This window comes from Triticum aestivum, chromosome 4D, assembly GCF_018294505.1.
Source record: "Triticum aestivum cultivar Chinese Spring chromosome 4D, IWGSC CS RefSeq v2.1, whole genome shotgun sequence".
Taxonomy (NCBI): Eukaryota; Viridiplantae; Streptophyta; class Magnoliopsida; order Poales; family Poaceae; genus Triticum; species Triticum aestivum.
The window spans coordinates 489,915,552-489,940,931 of NC_057805.1; the positions used below are offsets into that span (position 1 = coordinate 489,915,552).

Genomic DNA, 25,380 nt, shown 5'->3' on the forward strand with positions numbered 1-25,380 from the left:
AGGCACGTACTCCATAACATCACCGTGCATTGCACGTACAACATTTAGTGGTATGTAGTAAGAGACAAATGCCTATACGCCACGCATGTTCATACTATTGTGCCTTTCTACTTCACTTACTGCGCTACATTACTCAGGTTTGTACGTCCACTCCTGGGTACATGTCCGTCTCGTAGTTCCAGTCCCACGTGTTCTTCATAGATGGAACGATCCATATCATCGCAGTTAGTGTGGCTCCCCACGATGGACAGCCTCGACGCGGAGCAGTCGTGTGCACTGGGAAGCGGCACTCTCTCGGTCGTCGTGCTGCTTCAAAGCTGGCGCCAGTGAGAGGTCGCCTCCGCTCTGCCCGGGCATTAATGCGGCACTGACGCTCCAGGGCGACGCTGGCTGTTTCACGCGGGAAGCGCGCGCTGGCAAGGGAGTATTGGTTTTGAACCGTTTCAGGTGTAGTACTGGTAGTTTGCAAAACTACTCAATTATTGCACTCAGTTTCCTACTCCCTCTGTTCCTAAATATTTGTCTTTTTAGATATTTCAAATGGACTACCACACACGGATGTATGTAGACATATTTTAGAGTGTAGATTCATTCGTTTTGTTTCGTATGTAGTCACTTGTTGAAATCTCTAAAAAGACAAATATTTAGGAAGAGAGGAAGTAAGAAATTGTGGTAAAAGACGTTACTCCATAGCCCGCTTCCCTTCTCCTTCCTCTTCCACCGCCCGCGCACGTCCGCGGGAAGCGACCGGTCAACCCTTATATAGGAGTGCTAGCACAAAAAGATGCATGCATGACCACTAAAATTTCCAGATTAAAGCGTCGCTCCGGCGGGAGTATGGCGTATGTCATTACCTTCGGCTGGGCCATGGCTACTGGGCGACGGCGACCAGAGAAGAGGCGGTGGGAGGGGAATGAATGCAGCTACTGTTTGGGTTCGCCGTCCGGCTTAAATAAATGCGCACCATCACATGTACCCGCGGGTGCACAAATTGTAACATACGTGTCTGCTTAAGTGGGTGTCACGTAACTGGTGTGTGTGTGAGATTTCGAGAGAGAAAGTGCGTGTGTGCGACTCTACTCTTCGGACATGTACTCAACCTTTTGCATCAGGATATAAGTATAATGGTATTACACTTTAGCTAGTGATTTATGTGGCCATGTTAACGTGGTTGTGTAAAAAAATGTCACTTCCTGCTCGTGATTTGCGTTATATAATTACAAGCAAGATGCTCGTGCATTGCACGCAACATCAATGTGCGTTTTTTTACAAAACACATGTTGTGATTGACCCATGCAGGAGTAATCCCATGTGTATAAACTAATGATATCTCGAGAATTTTATCGACAAACTGGTATCTCGAGAATTTCATCGAAAAAATGAAAGACGAGAGATCAGGTGTGGAGGAGTGGAGCGTGGTGGTGATTGGTGGTCGGACTGGGTGGAGGCATGGGTATGGACGGCGCCGGCAGGAGGCAGCGGCCACCATGCTAGCTTTTTCCAGAGACTTCATTTTTTAATTGCTCAGCAATGAGGTTGTGGGAGATAAGGATGTGGAGAGAGGTGCGGGTATCTTTTGTAAAATTATCATAGTTTGCTTTCTATCCGTCAGATATAGATCGGACGGTCTATATTACAGGATGGCAGGCACACCATCATCACCAACTCGGTTTTTTTATAAGAGTAGAGATGATAAGTTTGCTAACTACTAAAGTAAAGTGGAATTTGTCCATGTTATACAAGTAAATTAAGGTGATTGTTTATCATACGGGTAGAGCATGTGTGTGTGAGATGGAGTCTTAGTGTGTGCGTGTGTGTCTGGGGGGGGTGGGTGGGTGGGTGCGTGTGTGTGTGTGAGATGGAGTCTTAGTGTGTGTGGGGGGGTGGGTGGGTGCGTGCGCGTGTGTGTGTGTGACGCGGGGTCCTCGGTGGCGCATGTAATTTAAGTGTGTGTGGCTTCATCATAGAGAGGTGATGTGTATGGCAGAGGCCACCAACGATGGGGTGTGAGAGAGAAAAGGCCCGTAGAGAGGGAAGAGAAGGTGTGTGCGCGTGAGAGGAGTCCATATCGAGAGAACGTGTTTGTTCGAGAGACACCGAGGAAGACTACTATATATCGATGGTGCATGTAGGCGGGAATTAAACGAAGGGATGGCCTTATTAGTTTCGGGGATATAGGGGAAGAGTGAGAGGGGGGTAGCTAGAAGGAGATTGTTAAGTGTGAGTGTGTGTTTTACCCATCCAGACGGAAGTTATGTGCACACAAGAAGAGAACGATTTGATGTGGCGTTAGGGTTGTGGGTAATTAACTATGTATGGAGACCTTGAACGTGCATGTGCGAGAGGTATACATGTATACGTGGATGTGTGTGTGTGTGAGCACGCGCATGATCGAGATAAAATAAAGAAGACATAAGTCATAAGATCAACGACATGGGAGAGACGGATCGGTATGACAATATGCATGCATGTGAGAGTGCATGGAAGAAGGCCCGACAATTGAGCATGTGTTTTTGTCTTTAAGAGATAGTGGCGTGGGCTGGAGCATGCATCTATGGCGAGCAGAGGGAGTGAAACACAACGATTGTGCAAAAGAGATCAACCTATAAATGCATGTATGGAGAGGCATATATAGTGTGGGTGATAGGAAGCAAGAGTGCGTGCGAGAAAGAAATGTTGACGGAGAAACTACAAATAGATACAGAGATGGAAATGCTAGCTAGAGGGACATCGGCTAGTTTGAGTGTTGGAGATGACCGTCGGGTGGTTCAGAGGGTGAAGTTATGTGTGTGTGAGAGAAAGATAAAAAGAGGACACTTGACTGCATGTAGAGAGAAACATACATAGTGTGCGTGATAGGAAGCAAGAGTGAGGGCGAGAAAGAAGGTTGATGGAGAAACAGATAAATAGAAAGATAAAGATGCTATCTAGTGTGTGTTAGAGATAGGAGTCGAGTGGATCAGAAGGCTGAGTTATGTGTGTGGGTGTGAGAGAGATGGAGAAAGGGTGCATGTGATTCACATACAAACAAATATCAGAGAGAAATGAGATCCCGGGAGACGGAGTTTTGTGTGTGCGAGAGAGAAAGATATTTCACAACGAGAGTGATAGCTAGAGAGACATATGAGGGAACGCAAGATATCTCTAGGGAGAGAGAGTGTGTGTGAGCAACATACAAGAGAATGGTGGAGAGATAACCCTGGGAGACAGACTTTGTGTTTGTGTGTGAGAAAGAGATATTTAAGAGGAAGAGTCGTAGCTTCTCATACCTAAGGAGCGAAAGACATCTCTGTGTGAGAGGGTGTGTGCGAGTGGCACACAGGGGAATAGTAGAGAGAAATGAGACCCCGGGAGACGAAGTTTGTGTTTGTGTGAGAGAAAGAGATTTCACATGGAGAATCATAGTTAGAGACACATAGCAGGGAGCGAGATATACTTAGAGAGAGATAGAGTGATGGAGGTCGAGGGAGAGAGTACCGTCAGTGTGTTACAAAGAAAAAAGATCATTGTCGACATACAGGTAGCACGAGAGATACCCGAGAGACGATGAACGTGTATAGGTCTAGAGAGATACTCCTATATAAGCATGAGTGATAGCTATATGAGACGAATATCTGGATTAAAGGGGATTCAAATATTTAAACTGGAGATCACGACATCGATAATATCATAACGCAAAATGGTGTATCAAACATGCATATTCATTTGAATTTGGGGACACGTGTAATGTTATATAGTTTATCAATATTAGTGATCCATAGATTCTTTAATTAGAGACAATGCATGGTTTATATGCAATTAATGTCTAAACGAGATTACACTATATGTTGCGTGTGTGAAACACATTATACATGTTTGAGAAGTAAAAAAAGTAAAAACCTGCATGAAACACACATAATTGGAGACAGTTAGCGAGGAATGCATACATTGGATTTCAACATAAAGTGGTTTCAAATATTTGAAAATCCAAATTAAGATGGATACAGCCTTATGAATCTGAGATCACGCCATTTGTAAACCATATTTATGTATAAAGGTTGTTGTGCTTTTGAAAGTATATATATATAAAATGATGTATATAGAATTTTATTCCAATCGAAAATGGATCCTGCCCGAACAAAAATAGAATACAAACTGGATTCGAATTGAGTTGCACGGTAAACGTGCACTCTTGCTCTGCAAAAATTTGAACGAAGCGGGGAAAGTCGCAGTGACCGCCCGAAACCAAAATCTGTGAGATGGAAATTACGGCCTATCCCTGCCATGCAAAGCCTATCGGCTCGATTTCTATAGGTTTTGATAGGGGTAGGTTTGTAATTTCACTCAAACGTGACATAGCCGCCTCTCACCCGGATTCATACATGATGGGCGCCAAAACACAGTGTCTCCTCGGCTGAAATCGACTCCCTCCCCGATTCATACACGGTGGGCGCCAAAAACAAACTCTCGTCGGCAAATATTTGGTGTATGCGAGATTACCGTCCTATCCCCAACCGACTAACATTGCTGTGATGTAGGAAATTTTAAACGGGGGCCAAGTTTGTAAATTTCCTCGCATTTGAGACAAGCGCGCCCTAAAGACATGGTTCCCCCTTCCTCTCTCCCTCCATTTCCCCATTCATACTCCGTGGGCGCCAAAACACCCTCTCCACCCTAGCCTCCTCTGTCCGCCACCCCATCCACCGCCGTCCTCCTCCACCATGCCGGAGCTGATACCCCGACGTCGCCGGCCATTACAAGAGATCGACCTCTCTCATCCACGGCTTCGGACAGGGATCCTTGCATCCCGTCCTCTCGCTTCATCCCCGCAGTCGTCCACCTTGTCAGTGCCGCTCCCACGACCGTCTCCTCCACCGCGCCCCGCCGCCACCGTCTACCCTCCTAGATCTGCTTCCATGCCGCCGACAGCCATCGCTACCGCAGCACCGTCAAATTCTCAGCAGATGCATACATGGCGCCGCACCAGAGGCGGTACTCTTTCGTATCTGCTCAACTTATTTATCGCAGCAAGAAAATAGATCGCCACTGCTTTACTCTGATTTCTTGTCCATCACTTGTTAGTTGAAAGCAAACATTGGTTGCGAAGTAGCCTTTGTCCGGTTTGCACCTTCAGATCCGCCATGGCACGCTCAACACTATACTCACAATGCTTATGGTTTTTCCCTTTTACATTCCACACTAGTTAAATGAGAATAGACTAAATTTAAAAATTGGGTCAGTCGATTTTTGAGAGCTCGCCGGAGTTCACCGGTGCGAAGGAAGGGGCTCGGGTGGGGACGGTGGTTGTGGGGGCGGTGGTGGGGCCTCGCTGAACAAAGAAAACTCGATGTGGGTGGGGACGGGGGTGGGGTGGCAGAGGAACACAAGCGGTGGGGGCCGGTGGTTCGGCCGGCGGCCCGTGCGGTGTTCTATATGGGAAGCACAGTATGTTCCTTGTCAGGAAGGGGAGCAGGGACATCTGCAGTCGACACCTCTATTGGGCCGGTTCTGCTAAATGATATCGCACTTCGAGTTGGTCTGCCATAATACCCCGGAAATGGTGGGAGCAGCATGGTCTTTGATAGACTAAACTGATAGTAACAGCTGTGCGCCTTCAGATGAATAGAGCTGGCCTGTAGGTGATCGATAGGCTGCATATTAGTAGTGGCAAAACCCTATGTTTTCCAACCAGTTCTGCTTTCCCGATTTATTTATGGTGGTTATGGTGTACCCCTATTATCTACACTACGATCTGCCTACTCGCTCTGCGCTCTCGTTATCATGGTTTGGCAATAAACTTTCTATACGGTATATTATGAACCTATCATCTGCCAACTATCCTTACATCTGGGGCCCCCAACAGGGAGCCTTTTTTTTGTAGTTGTGCCAGATTATATTAATCTACTCACCATATTACAGCACACATGGGCTCTCTCATCAGAATCTAGTGATAGCACACAAGTTTTACAGGGAGCCTCTATTATATTACAATATCCTCTGCATTACAAAGATAATCTCACTACTATTTGTATTTTCATGCTTTACAGATATTGTACGTAATCACAATGAATATAAGAATGCGCACATCATAAGAATATTGCGGAACAGTTCAATGGGTAACAAACTTGGCATCAAGGGATTGAGGTCCATTGTGGATGCAATGAAACCCACATGCTCCCGGCATATAGATTCGTATTCAAAATATGATCCTAATGACTATTTTGAGCTCAAGGAGTCAAAGGCAGATGGCCTATCCTGTTCACCCAATAAGGTGCCTGTTCTAATTTGGCAAGGTTTTATTGGTTGCACATATCTTGCATAAGGTGTCTTACATTTCTTTTGCTTCGTTGCACCGCCATCTGCTTAGTTTACTCATGATATATGTGAAGATGCCATGCCCATCCATTATCAACACCTATTCCATTTGTCGTCATACCATGTTTTTCCATTCAAATGCTGTTCTTGTGTTTCAGACATCCAAAAGGAAGAGGGTGATTGCAGAACCTGAAGGAGTACAAGCAAAGTCCTTGAAAAGGTGGTGCTACCGGAGAAATCACATAGCACCCGACGTATATTGGCGATAGAACCAGCACCGCAAAACCTAGGATATGGCAACTATGCTGGTCGCTGCTTTGCTCTTGTGAGTACCTGTTGTCCTATCGTGTCCTTAAATTCATACCTGGTGGATTATGTGACATCATTGTGCATTATAGCTTGCTTATCCACTGTTCGCTCCAAATTATCAGATCTATATTAATGCTTAAATTAATGTACAATAAACCCAATGCCTATGAAGAAATTTAGTTCTGCATTGTTCTTGCAAGTACCTGTTGTCCTTATATTTGTCAGCTATTTCTTCATGTACACTTTGCAGCTTATTTTCCCTTGTCCTCCATTTTTCTACACATCAGATCTACATTTACTCTTGCCAAAATATTGAATAAAACCAATGTTACTGAAGAAGTATAGCTCTGCATTGCTCTTGTCAGTGCCTTCTGCCTGTATGCTGTATTTACATTTGTACTCTGCATCTTAAGTTGAATAATCGCCATTTGTTCCTATATTTTCACATCTATATTTACTCTTAACAAAATGTAGAATAAAGGCAATACTCTTGAAGAAGAGTGTGAGGTACACTTTTTGAATTGCCCCCCATCAATATAGACAAGGCCTTTATAGAGTCTGTCTTCACTACTAGTGTAAGTTTGTTCTCCTCGAGCCTTCATACTTTGTTGTTTATATTTGGATAGCTATGAGTGCAAATGCTATTTATTTTTGTCGTCTGCATCAAATTGCTTGTTCAAAGTTTATAAAGTAGAAGTACATAAACATAAGTTTGTCGTTCTCAATTTCAGTCTTTAGTTGTACAATCTAGTTCCTTATTCGTACCATGTAAATTAAACTAAACATAGCAAGTTATCTTCTTTAGCACTATGTGTATGCTTGTGTTGTTGATCTATAATCCAGTGGTGTGGTGAGACTACCAACAACAGCACAATGTCATATCCTGCTATGTCTCAACTATGAACAATGCCATATTATATTAATGTTATTTAAACCGTGTCTCTTTATTTACCAACCTGAAATGGTATAAATTAACAGTACAGTCACCATTCATGCTTATACATATGCTTGTGTTCTTGATCTGTAATCCAGTGGTCTGGTGAAGCTGGCCGCTCCTGCACAATGCCATTTCCTGCCGTCTTAACTATGAACAATGCCTATTATGTTAATGCTATTTTAAACCGTGTCTCTTTATTTCCGACAAAGAAATGAGATGAATTGACAGTGTTGATGCTTATACATGCAAAACCTGTTATCTACCTACTTGTTTCTCTTTCAGGGTGACAACACTGCTGCTAGGAAGAACTGCCACAATGATAGTGAGACGAACCCATTGTTTGTCCCTCTTAACACATATTCCAGAGGAGAAGGCAAAACATATTGAGGGTAGGGATACAACCACGAAGTCACATCTTGATGTAGTGTCAAACTTACTCAGTGACACAAGCTCGATGAAGTCGCCACCTGAATCTGTTCGACTTCTTTAGTCTGAAATTCAAGCAGAAATACATGCTTCCGCTCAAATACGACGGGAACTCCAATCTCTATGCAAGATTAACCGTAAGTACAAGACGTTTATTGATGCTATGCAGCTTAAGTTGGTGGATATGAGCGCCAAAGAAGCGCAGTCTCATCAGGTTGCTAAGCTGCTTGCGCTGCAGCTGCTGGGCCGGGATAACCTTTCTTGAACTGTGTTGAAGTGCTGTCGGTTCTATCTATTATTTTGTCCGCCTGTTAACTTCCACTGGTAGCGACTTGCACAGTTTATGTAATCTGATGTCTGGTTGCCCTTTATTATCACTAGCGGCTAACTTTGATGCCGAGGGGATGTAATATGCTGTAATTTCTTTGTTGTATAGTCTAGGTTTATTCTTGGTCGGTGTAATTTAGGTCGGAAGGTTCAATGGATCTCAGTGTTGTCGGTCTTCAGGGCGGCCTGTTACTCATATGGGCCAAAACGTGGGCCTATAATCATCTTGGGCCATTAGCAGGTCCAAACCTTATGGTTGTTTCCCGCCTTTAACAGGCCGAGTAAAGTTCTGGCCAGCTGGGCCAGAGAATACAATGGGGTTTTAACAGGCTAAAACCTAGATTGGGCTAGCGTTGAGCCGAAAAATTCACGGGCCAATACAGGCCGAAACTGCCTAAGGCCCATGTTTGGCCCAAATAGGACGAGCAGTTAACAGGCCAAAATATATCCCGGGCCCGTTTGGCCCAATAAAATTATGGGCTTTAAGCAGGCCGGTATCTACGCGGGCCATAGGCCTAAAAATGTCATGGGTCATTATCAGATGGGCTGTAAGCAGGCCGTATTCAACGCGAGCTGTAATTAGGCCCAACTGTTAAACGGGCCATTAACACGCCGGTAGGCCAGTTGGGCTGAAATTTATCCATGAAGACTACGGGCCATTAAGAGGCCTAAAGTTACTTCGGACAAGAAATTGCCCAGTGTCTGCATGGGCCGTTAAATGGCCTAAAGTTAAACCGGGCCGACAACGTCCCAGATGCACCACAGGCCGCTAACAGGCCAAAATTATTATCGGGCCGAACTGGTAAACGGGCATTTAACAGGCTGAAATACAAACCTATCTTCGAATGGGCCCAAAAGAACAGTGGCCTGTTAACGGGCCAAATCCGACATGGGCGTAATTTGGCCCAAAACACGGCAAGCTGTGAACGGGCCTGATCTGGTATGGGCCTCAATTTGCCCCAAAACATCGCAGGCTGTTAACGGGCCAGCCCAGTAGTGCCTGAAAAAACATGGTGGGCCTTTAGCTGGGCCGGCCTTTTCACCGGAATGGGCCTCTGTTGGGCCGTGCCACATGTCGATGTATCATAGGCGCCTCCAGTCCAATGAGTGGATGACATCTGTCTAACGGTGAGCAAACACGTGTTTCCTGCGGCCAATGAGTATTTTACACGTGGAAAATCCCCATTGGTCCGGGTTGTTAACGGGTTATCGGATCCAAAACCGAACCCGATAGCTTAACGGCGTTCCGTTACGATGGATGCCACGTGTCGGTCACCCTTGACGAAAGCACTTCTATGACGCGTGATTTATCGTCATGGAAGTGGACACTTCTGTGATGATAATTTTGGTAATGTCATGGAACACTTCTACGACAGCACAAGTAGGACTATCTTGATTCTGTCATAAAATCATCATGGATGTACATGCATGATAGAAAACGTGACCTACTGTGACAAACATGTATCATCACAGAAGTGTTTTTTTTGTAGTGCTTGATCTCCATCATAGCATCGTTGTCGTCTCGCCAACTATTGCTTCTACGACTATCGCTACTGCTTAGGCTAAAGTAAATCAATTACATGGCGATTGCATTTCATACAATAAAGCGACAACCATAAGGCTCCTGCCAGTTGCCGATAACGGTTATAAAACATGATCATCTCATACAACAATTTATATCTCATCACGTCTTGACCACATCACATCACAACATGCGCTGCAAAAACAAGTTAGACGTCCTCTACATTGTTGTTGCAAGTTTTACGTGGTTTCTATAGGCTTCTAGCAAGAACTGTTCTTACCTACGCATCAAAACCACAACGATTTTTCGTCAAGTGTGATGTTTTAACCTTCAACAAGGATTGGGCGTAGTCAAACTTGATTCAACTAAAGTTGGAGAAACTGACACCCGCTAGCCACCTGTGTGCGAAGCACGTCGGTAGAACCAGTCTCATGAACGCGGTCATGTGTCGGTTCGGGCCGCTTCATCCAACTATACCGTCGAATCAAAGTAAGACGTTGCTGGGAAGCAGTATGACTATTATCGCCCACAACTCTTTGTGTTCTACTCGTGCATATAACATCTACGCATAGACCTGGCTCTGATGCCACTGTTGGGGAACGTAGTAAATTAAAAAATTCCTACGATCACGCAAGATCTATCTAGGAGAAGCATAGCAACGAGTGGGAAGAGTGTGTCCACGTACCCTCGTAGACCGAAAGCGGAAGCGTTTAGTAACGCGGTTGATGTAGTCGAACGTCTTCACGATCCAACCGATCCAAGCACCGAACGTACGGCACCTCCGTGTTCTGCACACGTTCAGCACGATGACGTCCCTCAAACTCTTCATCCAGTTGAGGGCGAGGGAGAGTTCCGCCAGCACGACGGCGTGGCGACGGTGATGATGAAGTTATCGGCGCAGGGCTTCGCCTAAGAACTACGACGATATGACCGAGGTGGTAAACTGTGGAGGAGGCACCGCACACGGCTAAGAGAAAACTTGTGTGTCTTTGGGGTGCCCCCTCTGATACGTCTCCAACGTATCTATAATTTTTTATTGTTCCATGCTATATTATATTCTGTTTTGGATGTTTATTGGGCTTTATTATACACTTCTATATTATTTTTGGGACTAACCTATTAACCGGAGGCCCAGCCCAGATTGCTATTTTTTTTGCCTATTTCAGTGTTTCGCAGAAAAAGAATATCAAACGGAGTCCAAACTGAATGAAACCTCCGGGAACGTGATTTTCGGAACAAACGTGATCCAGAGGACTTGGAGTCTACGTAAAGCAATCAATGAGGAAGGCACGAGGTAGGGGGGCGCGCCTACCCCCCTAGGCGCGCCCTCCACCCTCGTGGGGCCCTCGTTGCTCCACCGACGTACTTCTTCCTCCTATATATACCTACGGACCCCGAAAAACATCAGAGACAGAGCCAAAACCCTATTTCCACCGCCGCAACCTTCTGTACCCGTGAGATGCCATCTTCGGGCCTTTTCCGGCGCTCCGCCGGAGGGGGCATTGGTCACGAAGGGCTTCTACATCAACACCATAGCCTCTCCGATGATGTGTGAATAGTTTACCTCAGACCTTCGGGTCCATAGTTATTAGCTAGATGGCTTCTTCTCTCTCTTTGGATCTCAATACAAAGTTCTCCTTGTTTCTCTTCGAGATCTATTCGATGTAATCTTCTTTTGCGGTGTGTTTGTCGAGGTCCGATGAATTGTGGGTTTATAATCAAGATTATCTATGAACAATATTTGAATCTCCTCTGAATTCTTTTATGTATGATTGGTTATCTTTGCAAGTCTCTTCGAAATATCAGTTTTGTTTGGCCTACTAAATTTATCTTTCTTGCAATAGGAGAAGTGCTTAGCTTTGGGTTCAATCTGGCGGTGTCCTTTCCCAGTGACAGCAGGGGCTGCAAGGCACGTATTGTATTGTTGCCATCGAGGATAAAAAGATGGGGTTTATATCATATTGCATGAGTTTATCCCTCTACATCATGTCATCTTTCTTAGAGCGTTACTCCGTTCTTATGAACTTAATACTCTAGATGCATGTTATCTTGAGAGAAGCCACAAGTGAATCCTATGCCCCCCCGGGTCTATTTTCCATCATATTAATCTTCCAACACTTTGCTATTTCTATTTCCGTTTATTTTACTTTTCATCTGTATCATAAAAATGCCAAAAATATTATCCTATCATATCTATCAGATCTCACTCTCGTAAGTGACCGTGAAGGGATTGACAACCCCTTTATCGCGTTGGTTGCGAGGTTCTTGTTTGTTTGTGTAGGTGCGTGGGACACGCGCGTGGTCTCCTACTGGATTGATACCTTGGTTCTCAAAACTGAGGGAAATACTTACGCTACTTTACTGCATCACCCTTTCCTCTTCAAGGGAAAACCAACACAGTGCTCAAGAGGTAGCAAGAAGGATTTCTGGCGCCGTTGCCGGGGAGTCTACGCACAAGTCAAGACATACCAAGTACCCATCACAAACTCATCTCCCTCGCATTATATTATTTGCCATTTGCCTCTCGTTTTCCTCTCCCCCACTTCACCCTTGCCATTTTATTCGCCCTCTCTTTTCCATTCATCGCTTTCTTGCTTGCCTTGTCATTATGGCTAGTCCTTTATCTACTCCTTTGTCTCCTGAGAATGAAGTTCTTAATTTTAAGCAAAGGGAGGGAGAAAATTTAAAAGACGCTTGGTATAGAATTTGCCATCCTCAAAATAGATCTACCAGGAAGCAATCTACTTCCGTTCTTCTCCGCAATTTTTATGTAGGCACTACTCCTTGGTATAGATATATTCTTGATACCATTGCCGGAGGGAATTTCTTGGGTAGCCATACTTTTGATTCTTATAATGCTATGATAGATTTGTTTGGCTCACCACCTCTTTTGTTCAATGGAACTATATTAACTTTAGAACATGTGATGCAAAGGCTTGAAATTATTGAAAATAAAGTTGCTACTGTGGAGTTGATTGAGAATTTGGATAAAAAGATCCACAACCAAATTACCCAATATGTATCTAAGGTGGGAGTTACTCTGAAAAGTTTTAAGGAAAAAGAACCCATAGTTAATGAAAGAATAGATCAAGATTCCACTAGAATCGATAAACTAGAGGGAATTATTACCAACTTAGGGTCCGCTTTTTCTTGCGTTAAAAATACTCCAAATCCTTCTACCAAAATTGCTAAGCTTGTTTATGTTCCTAAAAATAAGGGTGAATCCTCTAGTATGGAAACTGCGGATTTCAAATCAATGTGTTTTTTTAGGGGGAAGACAGTAGGAGGGGCTCCTACTGTTTTTGTATATATTCAACTATCAAGGGGTGTTACCCATGTTACAAGTTTGTATCTCCCCCCCCCCACACAACAGGTATATGTTGGGGGGGGGGCAGACAGTTTTGCTATCATTAAGTGTTTATCCCAATCTTTTTGCTATCATTAAGGAACCATTTGCTACAAATGATTTTCTTGATTTGGTGCCTAGGAGTTTGATAATTAATCAAAAGAAAGAAACTACTAGGGGTTATAGGTGTCTTATTGAAGAATTGCTCACCAAAGATGGCAATACTTAGATCTATCCTTGCTTTTATGCCTAGCTAGGGGCGTTAAACGATAACGCTTGTTGGGAGGCAACCCAATTTTATTTTAGTTTTTTGCTTTTTGCTTCTCTTTAGGAATAAATAATTTGTCTAGCCTCTGGTTAGATTCGTTTTTGTGTTTTAATTAGTGTTTGTGCCAAGTAAAACCGTTAGGATAACCTACGGTGATAGTTATTTGATTCTGCTGCAGAAAACAGAAACTTGGTGCGCACGAGATTAGTTTTCATAAATCACAGGAACGTGATTTTCAGTTGATTCTTTTTGCAGTAGATCAATAAACAAATTATCTAGAACTTCCTAATTTGGTGGAATTTTTTACGTTCCAGAAGTTTGCGTTAGATACAGATTACTACAGACTGTTCTGTTTTTGACAGATTATGTTTTTCATGTGTTGTTTGCTTATTTTGATGAATCTATGGCTAGTAAAATAGTTTATAAACCATAGAGAAGTTGGAATACAGTAGGTTTAACACCAATATAAATAAAGAATGAGTTCATTACAGTACCTTAAAGTGGTGGTTTGTTTTATTTCGCTAACGGAGCTTATGAGATTTTCTGTTGAGTTTTGTGTTGTGAAGTTTTCAAATTTTGGGTAAAGATTTGATGGATTATGGAACAAAGAGTGGCAAGAGCCTAAGCTTGGGGATGCCCATGGCACCCCAAGGTAAAATTCAAGGACAACCAAAAGCCTAAGCTTGGGGATGCCCCGGAAGGCATCCCCTCTTTTGTCTTCGTCTATCGGTAACTTTACTTGGAGCTATATTTTTATTCACCACATGATATGTGTTTTGCTTGGAGCGTCTTGTATGATTTGAGTCTTTGCTTTTTAGTTTACCACAATCATCCTTGCTGTACACACCTTTTGAGAGAGACACACATGATTCGGAATTTATTAGAATACTCTATGTGCTTCACTTATATCTTTTGAGCTATATAGTTTTTGCTCTAGTGCTTCACTTAAATATTTTAGAGCGCGGTGGTGGATTTGTTTTATAGAAACTTTTATTCTCTCATGCTTCACTTATACTATTTTGAGAGTCCTACAAAACAGCATGGTAATTTGCTTTAATCATGAAAATTAGTCCTAATATAATAGGCATCCAAGATTAGTAACAAAATTATGAGTGTGTTGAATACTATGAGAAGTTTGATGTTTGATGATTGTTTTGAGATATGAGGATGGTAATATTAGAGTCATGCTAGTTGAGAAATTATGAATTTGTGAAATACTTGTGTTGAAGTTTGTGATTCCCGTAGCATGCACGTATGGTGAACCGTTATGTGATGAAGTTGGAGCATGATATATTTATTGATTGTCTACCTTATGTGTGGAGGTCGGGATCACACGATGGTTAACTCCTACCAACCCTTCCCCTAGGAGCATGCGTGTAGTACTTTGTTTTGATGACTTGTATATTTTTGCAATAAGTATGTGAGTTCTTTATGACTAATGTTGAGTCCATGGATTATACGCACTCTCTCCCTTCCACCATTGCTAGCCTCTCTAGTACCGCGTAACTTTCGCCGGTGCATTACACCCATCATATACCTCCCTCAAAACAGCCACCATACCTACCTATTATAGCATTTCCATAGCCATTACGAGATATATTGCCATGCAACTTTCCACCGTTTCGTTTATTATGACACACTCCATCATTGTCATATTGTTTTGCATGATCATGTAGTTGACATCGTATTTGTGGCAAAGCCACCGTTCATTATTTTCATACATGTCACTCTTGATTCATTGCATATCCCGGTACACCGTCGGAGGCATACACATAGAGTCATATTTTGTTCTAAGTATTGAGTTGTAATTCTTGAGTTGTAAGTAATAAAAGTGTGATGTTCATCATTATTAGAGCATTGTCCCATGTGAGGAAAGGATGATGGAAACTATGATTCCCCCACAAGTCGGTATGAGATTCCGGACTAAAAAAAGAGGCCAAAGAAAGAAAAAAAAGAGAAAAAGGCCCAAGAAAAAAAAGAGAAAAAATATGAGAGAAAAAGAGAGAAGGGACAATGCTACTATCCTTTTACCACACTTGTGCTTCAAAGTAGCACCATGATCTACTTGATAGAGAGTCTCCTATGTTGTCACTTTCATTTACTAGTGGGAAGTTTTCATTATAGAACTTGGCTTGTATATTCCAATGATGGGCTTCCTCAAATTGCCCTAGGTCTTCGTGAGCAAGCAAGTTGGACGCACACCCACTTAGTTTCTTTTGTTGAGCTTTCATACACTTATAGATCTAGTGCATCCGTTGCATGGCAATCCCTACTCTCTCACATTGATATCTATTAATGGGCATCTCCATAACCCGTTGATACGCCTAGTTGATGTGAGACTATCTTCTCCTTTTTGTCTTCTCCACAACCACCATATTCTATTCCACATATAGTGCTATGTCCATGGCTCACGTTCATGTATTGCGTGAAAGTTGAAAAAGTTTGAAAAATTCTAAAGTATGAAACAATTTCTTGGCTGAAACCGGGGTTGTGCATGATCTAAATATTTTGTGTGATGAAGATAGAGCATAGCCAGACTATATGATTTTGTAGGGATAACTTTCTTTAGCCATGTTATTTTGAGAAGACATGATTGCTTAGTTAGTATGCTTGAAGTATTATTATTTTTATGTCAATATTAAACTTTTATCTTGAATCTTTCGGATCTGAATATTCATACCACAAATAAGAAAATTACATTGAAAATTATGCTAAGTAGCATTCCACATCAAAAATTCTGTTTTATCATTTACCAACTCGAGGACGAACAGGAATTAAGCTTGGGGATGCTTGATACATCTCCAACGTATCTATAATTTTTGATTGTTCCATGCTATATTATATTCTGTTTTGGATGTTTATTGGGCTTTATTATACACTTTTATATTATTTTGGGACTAACCTATTAACCGGAGGCCCAGCCCAGATTGCTGTTTTTTTGCCTATTTCAGTGTTTCGCAGAAAAAGAATATCAAACGGAGTCCAAACGGAATGAAACCTCCGGGAACGTGATTTTTGGAACAAACATGATCCAGAGGACTTGGAGTCTACTTAAAGCAATCAACGCGGAAGGCATGAGGTAGGGGGCGCGCCCTCCACCTTTGTGGGGCCTTCGTTGCTCCACCGACGTACTTCTTCCACCTATATATACCCATATACCCGGAAAACATCAAAGACAGAGCCAAAACCATATTTCCACTGCCGCAACCTTCTGTACCCGTGAGATCCCATCTTGGGGCCTTTTCCGGCGCTCCGCCGGAGGGGCATTGATCACGGAGGGCTTCTACATCAACACCATAGCCTCTCCGATGATGTGTGAATAGTTTACCTCAGACCTTCGGGTCCATAGTTATTAGCTAGATGGCTTCTTCTCTCTCTTTGGATCTCAATACAAAGTTCTCCTTGTTTCTCTTGGAGATCTATTCGATGTAATCTTCTTTTGCGGTGTGTTTGTCGAGATCCGATGAATTGTGGGTTTATGATCAAGATTATCTATGAACAATATTTGAATCTCCTCTGAATTCTTTTATGTATGATTGGTTATCTTTGCAAGTCTCTTCGAATTATCAGTTTGGTTTGGCCTACTAGATTTATCTTTCTTGCAATAGGAGAAGTGCTTAGCTTTGGTTCAATCTTGCGGTGCCCTTTCCCAGAGACAGCAGGGGTAGCAAGGCACGTATTGTATTGTTGCCATCGAGGATAAAAAGATGGGGTTTATATCATATTGCATGAGTTTATCCCTCTACATCATGTCATCTTTCTTAAAGCGTTACTCCGTTCTTATGAACTTAATACTCTAGATGCATGCTGGATAGCGGTCGATGTGTGGAGTAATAGTAGTAGATGCAGGCAGGAGTCGGTCTACTTATCACGGACGTGATGCCTATATACATGATCATACCTAGATATTCTCATAACTATGCTCAATTCTATCAATTGCTCGACAGTAAGTTGTTTACCCATCGCAATACTTATGCTATCTTGAGAGAAGCCACTAGTGAAACCTATGGCCCCCGGGTCTATTTTCCATCATATTAACCTTCCAACACTTTGCTATTTCTATTTCCGTTTATTTTACTTTGCATCTTTATCATAAAAATACCAAAAATATTATCCTATCATATCTATCAGATCTCACTCTCGTAAGTGACCGTGAAGGGATTGACAACCCCTTTATCGCGTTGGTTGCGAGGTTCTTGTTTGTTTGTGTAGGTGCGTGGGACTCGCGCGTGGTCTCCTACTCGATTGATACCTTGGTTCTCAAAACTGAGGGAAATACTTACGCTACTTTACTGCATCACCCTTTCCTCTTCAAGGGAAAACCAACGCAATGCTCAAGAGGTAGCACCCTCCCATGTATGTAAAGGAGGGGGGAAGAGGAGGCCGGCCCTAGAGGGGGCGCGCCAAGGGGGGAGTCCTACTTGGACTCCCGGTCCAAGTAGGATTCGGCCCCCCCTTTCCTATTCCAACTAGGAGAAGGAGGGAAGGAGGAAGAGGGGAGAAGGAAGGAGGGGGGCGCCGCACCCTCCTAGTCCAATTCGGACCAGCCCATGGGGGGGCGCGCGGCCACCCCTTGAGGCCCTTCTCTCCTTTCCCCTAAATCCCATTAAGGCCCATAACTCTCGGGGGGGGGGGGGTTCCGGTAACCTCCAAGTACTCCGGAAAATACCCGAAACACTTCGGAACCATTCCTGTGTCCGAATATAACCTTCCAATAAATCGATCTTTACCTCTCGACCATTTCGAGACTCCTCGTCATGTCCGTGATCTTATCTGGGACTCCGAACAAACTTCGGTCATCAAATCACATAACTCATAATACAAATCGTCATCGAACGTTAAGCGTGCGGACCCTACGGGTTCGAGAACTATGTAGACATGACCGAGACACATCTCCGGTCAATAACCAATAGCAGAACCTGGATGCTCATATTGGCTCCTACATATTCTACGAAGATCTTTATCGATCAAACCGCAATAACATCATACGTTATTCCCTTTGTCATCGGTATGTAACTTGCCCGAGATTTGGTCGTTGGTATCATGATACCTAGTTCAATCTCGTTACTGGCAAGTCTCTTTACTTGTTCCGTAATGCATCATCCCGTAACTAACTCATTTGTCACATTGCTTGCAAGGCTTATAGTGATGTGCATTACCGAGAGGGCCCAGAGATACCTCTCTGATAGTCGGAGTGACAAATCCTAATCTTGATCTATGCCAACCCAACAAACACCTTCGGAGACACCTGTAGATCATATTTATAATCACCCATTTACGTTGTGACGTTTGATAGCACACAAGGTATTCCTCTGGTATCTGGGAGTTGCATAATTTCATAGTCAAAGGAATATGTATAAGTCATGAAGAAAGAAGTTGCAATAAAACTTAACGATCATTATGCTAAGCTAACGGATGGGTCTTGTCCATCAAATCATTCTCCTAATGATGTGATCTGTTCATCAAATGACAACACATGTCAATGGTCAGGAAACTTAACCATCTTTGATTAACGAGCTGGTCTAGTAGAGGCTTACTAGGGACACTATTTTGTCTATGTATCCACACATGTATCAAGTTTCGGTTAATACAATTCTAGCATGAATAATAGATATTTATCATGATATAAGGAAATATAAATAACAACTTTATTATTGCCTCTAGGGCATATTTCCTTCAGTTCCTTGACAGGTTTTGCTTTTGGGTCGACGCGCAAACGGTCATTAGCCAGTCCCCTGGGTACACCCGGCATGTCAGATGGATTCCATGCAAAGATGTCCCAGTTCTCATGGAGGAACTGGATGTGCGCTTCTTTCTATTTGCTGTCGAGTGTTGTTGAGATGTGGTCCGGAGCAGTATTGGGATCAGTCAGATGAATATGTATAGGCTTTGTCTCTCCAGCCGACTTAAACGCAGACTGTGAAGCAGGCTTCTTATCTCACAACAAATCACTCGGATCTGCATTCTTCTGATATTCTTCCATCTCTATTGCTGCCATTTGTTCGTCGGCAATCTTTGAGCCCTTCTGGAGGCACTCTTCCACTCTTTGTTGATTCCCTATGACTGTGATCACGCCTCTGGGACCAGGCATCTTCAACTTGAGGTATATGTAACATGGTCGAGCCATGAAACGAGCATATGCGAGCCTGCCCAGAATAGCACGGTAGGCACTGTGAAAATCCACCACCTCAAATGTCAACTTTTCCTTGCGGTAATTCTTTGAATCACCGAAAACCACGTCAAGAGTGATCTGACTGAGTGAATCTGCTTTCTTTCCTGGGATGACTCCGTGGAATTGCATGTTGCTCTCACTGAGCTTGGACATCGGAATGCCCATCCCTCAGAGGGTCTCAGGATACAGAATGTTCAATCCACTGCCACCATCCATGAGAACCTTGGTCAGTCGGGTGCCCCCAACGACTGGGTCGACCACCAACGCTTGCCGCTCGGGGGTAGCAACGTGCGCTGGGTGATCGGACTAGTCGAATGTAATGGGAGTTTTCGACAACTTCAAACACGTCGTAGTTGCCGGAGCAACCATGTTCACTTCTCTGTTAATAACCTTCAGTCAACTTTTGCTCTCTAAGTCAGCAAAAATCACCAAAGTAGCATTCACATTGGGGTAACCATCATCCTCCTCTTTTTCTTCCTCCTTATCAGAGTCCTTCTCTGGGGGCTGACCCTCTCGGAACTGTTGAAACAGGAGCCAACATTGTTGAATGGTATGCTTGGGCAGAATCAAGTTACCCTCCTCATCTTTCTTCGTGTGTATGTGACACGGTAAATCCAGAACATCATTGCCGGACTGATCCTTTACCTTTTTGGGCACCCACGACCACTTAGGTTTTCCTTTGAATTTTCCTTGATTCAGAACCGCGGCCTCGGCTGGACCTGTAGGTTCGGCTTTACGCTTCTCTTTCCGACTGGAATTTCCACCTCCGGTATCCTGGACGACTGGTTTTCCTTTGCCACTACGGAGTCGGTCTTCTTCTTCACCATTAGCATACCGAGTGTCTATTTCCATCATTCGGGCCAGAGACATACCTCCGGTCTGACCGAATTTCAAGCTGAGTTCTTTGTAACGAACACCCTCTTTGAAGGCGCACACTGCCTGGTGCTCCGACACATTTTCTACAGTATGATGAAGGGTAGTCCATCTCTGAATAAAGTCTCTCAAAGTCTCATTCTGCTTCTGAACGCAGTGCTGCAACTCAGCCAGTCCGGCAGGTCGCTTCCAGGTGCCCTCAAATGTTTTGACAAACACTCGGGCTAACTCTTCGCAACAGAAAATACTTCCAGGGGCCAACTGATTCAACCAGGTCCTGGCCGAACCCTCAAGCATCAGGGGGAGGTGCTTCAGGGCTACATCATCATTGCCTCCACCAATCTGTACAGCCACTCGGTAGTCTTCTAGCCATGTGTCGGGCTTCGGCTCACCGGTGAAGTTACTCACGCCCATCGCCGCCCTGAAGTTGGGAGGAATCTCAGCAGCTCGAATGGCTGTACTGAAACACTCAGGGCCAGAAACAAATGCTTTGCTTCCATTCGGACGGTCTCTGTCTTATCCTTCTCTATGTGCCCGGCCTGTGTAGGCCAAACCTTGTACAAGTAGCGACCTCGCATCGAACCCAGGCTCTCTTGGGTCGACCGGAGCTATCCGCTTGTCACCATACGGGCGCCTATCATCGTATCGCCGGGGCGCGTACGACCCGCCCCTTGGAGGGGGCGTAGGCACTCGACGGTGGTCATCACGGGGATATCGAGGATCATACTGCCCGTGGCCTCGACCCAGGTACTAATCCTTGCAGTGACAATGATCTTCACGCCGGGGAGGTGATCTTGGGCTATGTGTCGACTGAACTGTGTCAGCAACCACAGACCTACTATGGATTCTGTTGCGCGACTGAGAAACAGCCGAGTTTTGCTCACCCGCTGCTCGGAGCAACGCACGGATCTGCATCAAACCTCTGCCAGCTTCTGAACGAGACAGCTAAAAAGATTCTGCTATGCGTGCTGCAGCTACAAGATTTTGGACCGGGGTGCGGTATACCTGAGGTTCATTAGGAAACAATGGTCGTGGCCGTCGACTGGATTCGGGGATCTGCCGACGAGCCCGTTCGTCGAGTGAATGTTGGAGATTTTCCAGACGCACGCATTCAGCCAAGGTGGCTAGGCGCGCAGCCTCCAGGGCCCGAGCCTCGGAGGTCTCCCCTATGATGGGGGTATGGAGCGCCTCCACGTTGCGACGATGCAGCTGTTCCCTCTGCTCAAAAGTGAGGGCTTGGGGATGATATTCGTCGTGACCATGCGATGGGCCGCCGCCGCCATCGCCGCCACCGCCGCGATGGAACCCAGGCGGGCTGCGAGGCGAGTCGACCATGAGGACTTCCGCCGTAGGGTCGCAGCTCCCTCACTCGGAAAGAGTGTCCACGGAAGCAGTCGACAGATCGAATGGTCCGTAGGGAGATTCGTTTGGCTCGACAGCCGCAACTTGAGGAGTGGCCGACTGGCGAGCCACCGCATGCTTCACCCACCGCTGAAGCTGCGACCGCCCGGATCACTTGCGGCGGCGTATGATGTCGCTTGAAGCTACGTTGGTATTTCCCCAAAGAGGACAAGATCCGTTTATCTATTGCGTAGATATAGATCCCATCTTTTTATCCTTAATAGCAACGATACATACGTGTCGGTTCCCTTTCTGTCACTAGGATCAAGCACCGTAAGATCGAACCCACTACCGGGCACCTCTTCCCATTGCAAGATAAATAGATCAAGTTGGCCAAACAAAACCCAAATATCGGAGAAGAAATACGAGGCTATAAGAGATCATGCATATAAGAGATCAAAGAAACTCAAATAACTTTCATGGATATAAAAAGATATAGCTGATCATAAACCCGAAGTTCATCAGATCCCAACAAACACACCGCAAAAAGAGTTACATCATATGGATCTCCAAGAGACCATTGTATTGAGAATGCAGCGAGAGAGAGGAAGCCATCTAGCTACTAACTACGGACCCGAAGGTCCACAAAGAACTACTCACACATCATCGGAGAGGCACCAATGGAAGTGGGGAACCCTTCCGTGATGGTGTCTAGATTGGATCTGGTGGTTCTGGACTCTGCGGCGGCTAGATGAATATTTCGTCAACTCCCCTTGGGTTTCTGGATTTCTGGGGTATTTATAGAGCAAAGAGGCGGTCCGAGGGGCACCCGAGGTGGGCACAACCCACCAGGGCGTGCCTGGGCCTCCTGACGCGCCCTGGTGGGTTGTCCCCTCCTCGGGACTCCCCCCAGGTGCAACCAGGGCCCAATATCTTCCTTCTGGTCCATAAAAAATCTCGTAAGGTTTCGTGGCATTTGGACTCCGTTTGATATTGATTTCCTGCGATGTAAAAAAATGGAAAAAATAGCAACTCACACTTGGCACTATGTCAATAGGTTAGTACCAAAAAATAATATAAAATGACTATAAAATTATTATAAAACATCCAAGATTGATAATAAAACAGCATGGAACAATCAAAAATGATAGATACATTGGAGATGTATCAGCATCCCCAAGCTTAACTCCTGCTCGTCCTCGAGTAGGTAAGTGACAAAAACAGAATTTTTGATGTGGATTGTTGTTTATCATGTCATATCATATTCTTTTCTTTATTGCATGGACATTTGGACTTTTATGTGATTCAAAGCAATAGTCTAGTCTTGACATAATAATTTAGATACTCAAGCATGTCAACAAGCAACCATGTCTTTCAAAATATCAATGCTAAAACAAGTTATCCCTAGCCCATCATGCTCAAACATTGATCCATTCATGAAACACACTCGAATATTAGCTATACCCAATACTTACGTACGATCATATTACCTCTTAGTTGGTGCTTTTATAAGAGAGGATGGAGACTCAATTTCAAAAATAAAAATTGCATAAAGTAAAAGACAGGCCCTTCACAGAGGGAAGTAGGGATTTGTAGAGGTGCTAGAGCTCAGAGTGAAAAATTAGAGATAAAAACATTTTGGGAGGTGTATCCATCCCACCAACGAAAACAACTTAGAGTTCTGAACACTTTCCATGCTAATTATGCCATAGGCGGTTCCCAAACAGAAAATAAAGTTTATTCCTTTTTCCACCATACTTTCAATTTCCATGGTGCTACCTCTTGAGCATGCGTTGGTTTTCCCTTGAAGAGGAAAGGGTGATGCAGCAAAGTAGCGTAAGTATTTCCCTCAGTTTTTGAGAACCAAGGTATCAATCCAGTAGGAGATAACACGCAAATCACCTAGTACCTGCACAAACAATCAAGAACCTTGCAACCAATGCGATAAAGGGGTTGTCAATCCCTTCGCGGCCACTCACAAAAGTGAGATCTAATAAAGATAATAAGATAAATATTTTTGGTATTTTTGTTGTATAGATTGGAAAGTAAAGATTGCAAAATAAAAGAACGGCGACAGAAATTGGCAAGTTGACGGGAAACTAATATGATGTAAAAATAGAAGATTGTATGATGAAAAATAGACCCGGGGGCCATAGGTTTCACTAGTGGCTTCTCTCAAGATAACATGCATTACAGTGGGTGAACAAATTACTGCCGATCAATTGATAGAAAAGCGCATAGTTATGAGAATATCTAGGCAATGATCATGAACATAGGCATCACGTCCGTGTCAAGTAGACCGAAACGATTCTGCATCTACTACTATTACTCCACACATCAACCGCTATCCAACATGCATCTAGAGTATTAAGTTCATAAGAACAGAGTAACACATTAAGCAAGATGACATGATGTAGAGGGATAAACTCAAGCAATATGATATAAACCCCATCTTTTTATCCTCGATGGCAACAATACAATACGTGCCTTGCTGCCCCTGCTGTCACTGGGAAAGGACACCGCAAGATTGAACCCAAAGCTAAGCACTTCTCCTATTGCAAGAAAGATCAATCTAGTAGGCCAAACTAAACCGATAATTCGAATCATGCTTATAAGAATTCAGAGAAGAACCAAATATTATTCATAGATAAACTTGATAATAAATCCACAATTCATCGGATCTCGGCAAACAGACCACAAAAAGTATTACATCGAATAGATCTCCAAGAACATCGAGGAGAACTTTGTATTAAGAATCAAAGAGAGAGAAGAAGCCATCTAGCTAATAACTATGGACCCGAAGGTCTGTGGTAAACTACTCACACATTATCAGAGAGGATATGGTGTTGATGTAGAAGCCCTCTGTGATCGATTCCCCCTCCGGCGGAGCGCCGGAAAAGGCCCCAAGATGGGATCTCACGGGAACAGAAGGTTGCGGTGGTGGAAAAGTGGTTTCGTAGCTCTCCCTGAGGTTTTTAGGGTATAAGAGTATATATAGGCTGAAGAAATAGGTTGGTGGTGAAGGAAATAAGCCCTAGAGGCAATAATAAAGTTATTATTTATTTCCTTATATCATAATAAATGTTTATTATTCATGATAGAATTGTCTTAACCGGAAACATAATACTTGTGTGAATACATAGACAAATAGAGTGTCACTAGTATGCCTCTACTTGACTAGCTCGTTGATCAAAGATGGTTATGTTTCCTAGCCATAGACATGAGTTGTCATTTGATTAACGGGATCACATCATTAGGAGAATGATGTGATTAACTTGACCCATTCCGTTAGCTTAGCACTCGATCGTTTAGTATGTTGCTATTGCTTTCTTCATGACTTATACATGTTCCTATGACTATGAGATTATGCAACTCCCGTTTACCGGAGGAACACTTTGTGTGCTACCAAACGTCACAACGTAACTGGGTGATTATAAAGGTGCTCTACAGGTGTCTCCAAAGGTACTTGTTGGGTTGGCGTATTTCGAGATTAGGATTTGTCACTCCGATTGTCGGAGAGGTATCTCTGGGCCCTCTCGGTAATGCACATCACTTAAGCCTTGCA

At 43.8% G+C, this 25,380-nt stretch overlaps 1 pseudogene; it reads right to left on the reverse strand.

Moving 5' to 3' along the window:
- LOC123097131 (uncharacterized) overlaps window positions 1-25,380 on the reverse strand; it is an 88,330-nt pseudogene that overhangs the window by 51,635 nt on the left and 11,315 nt on the right.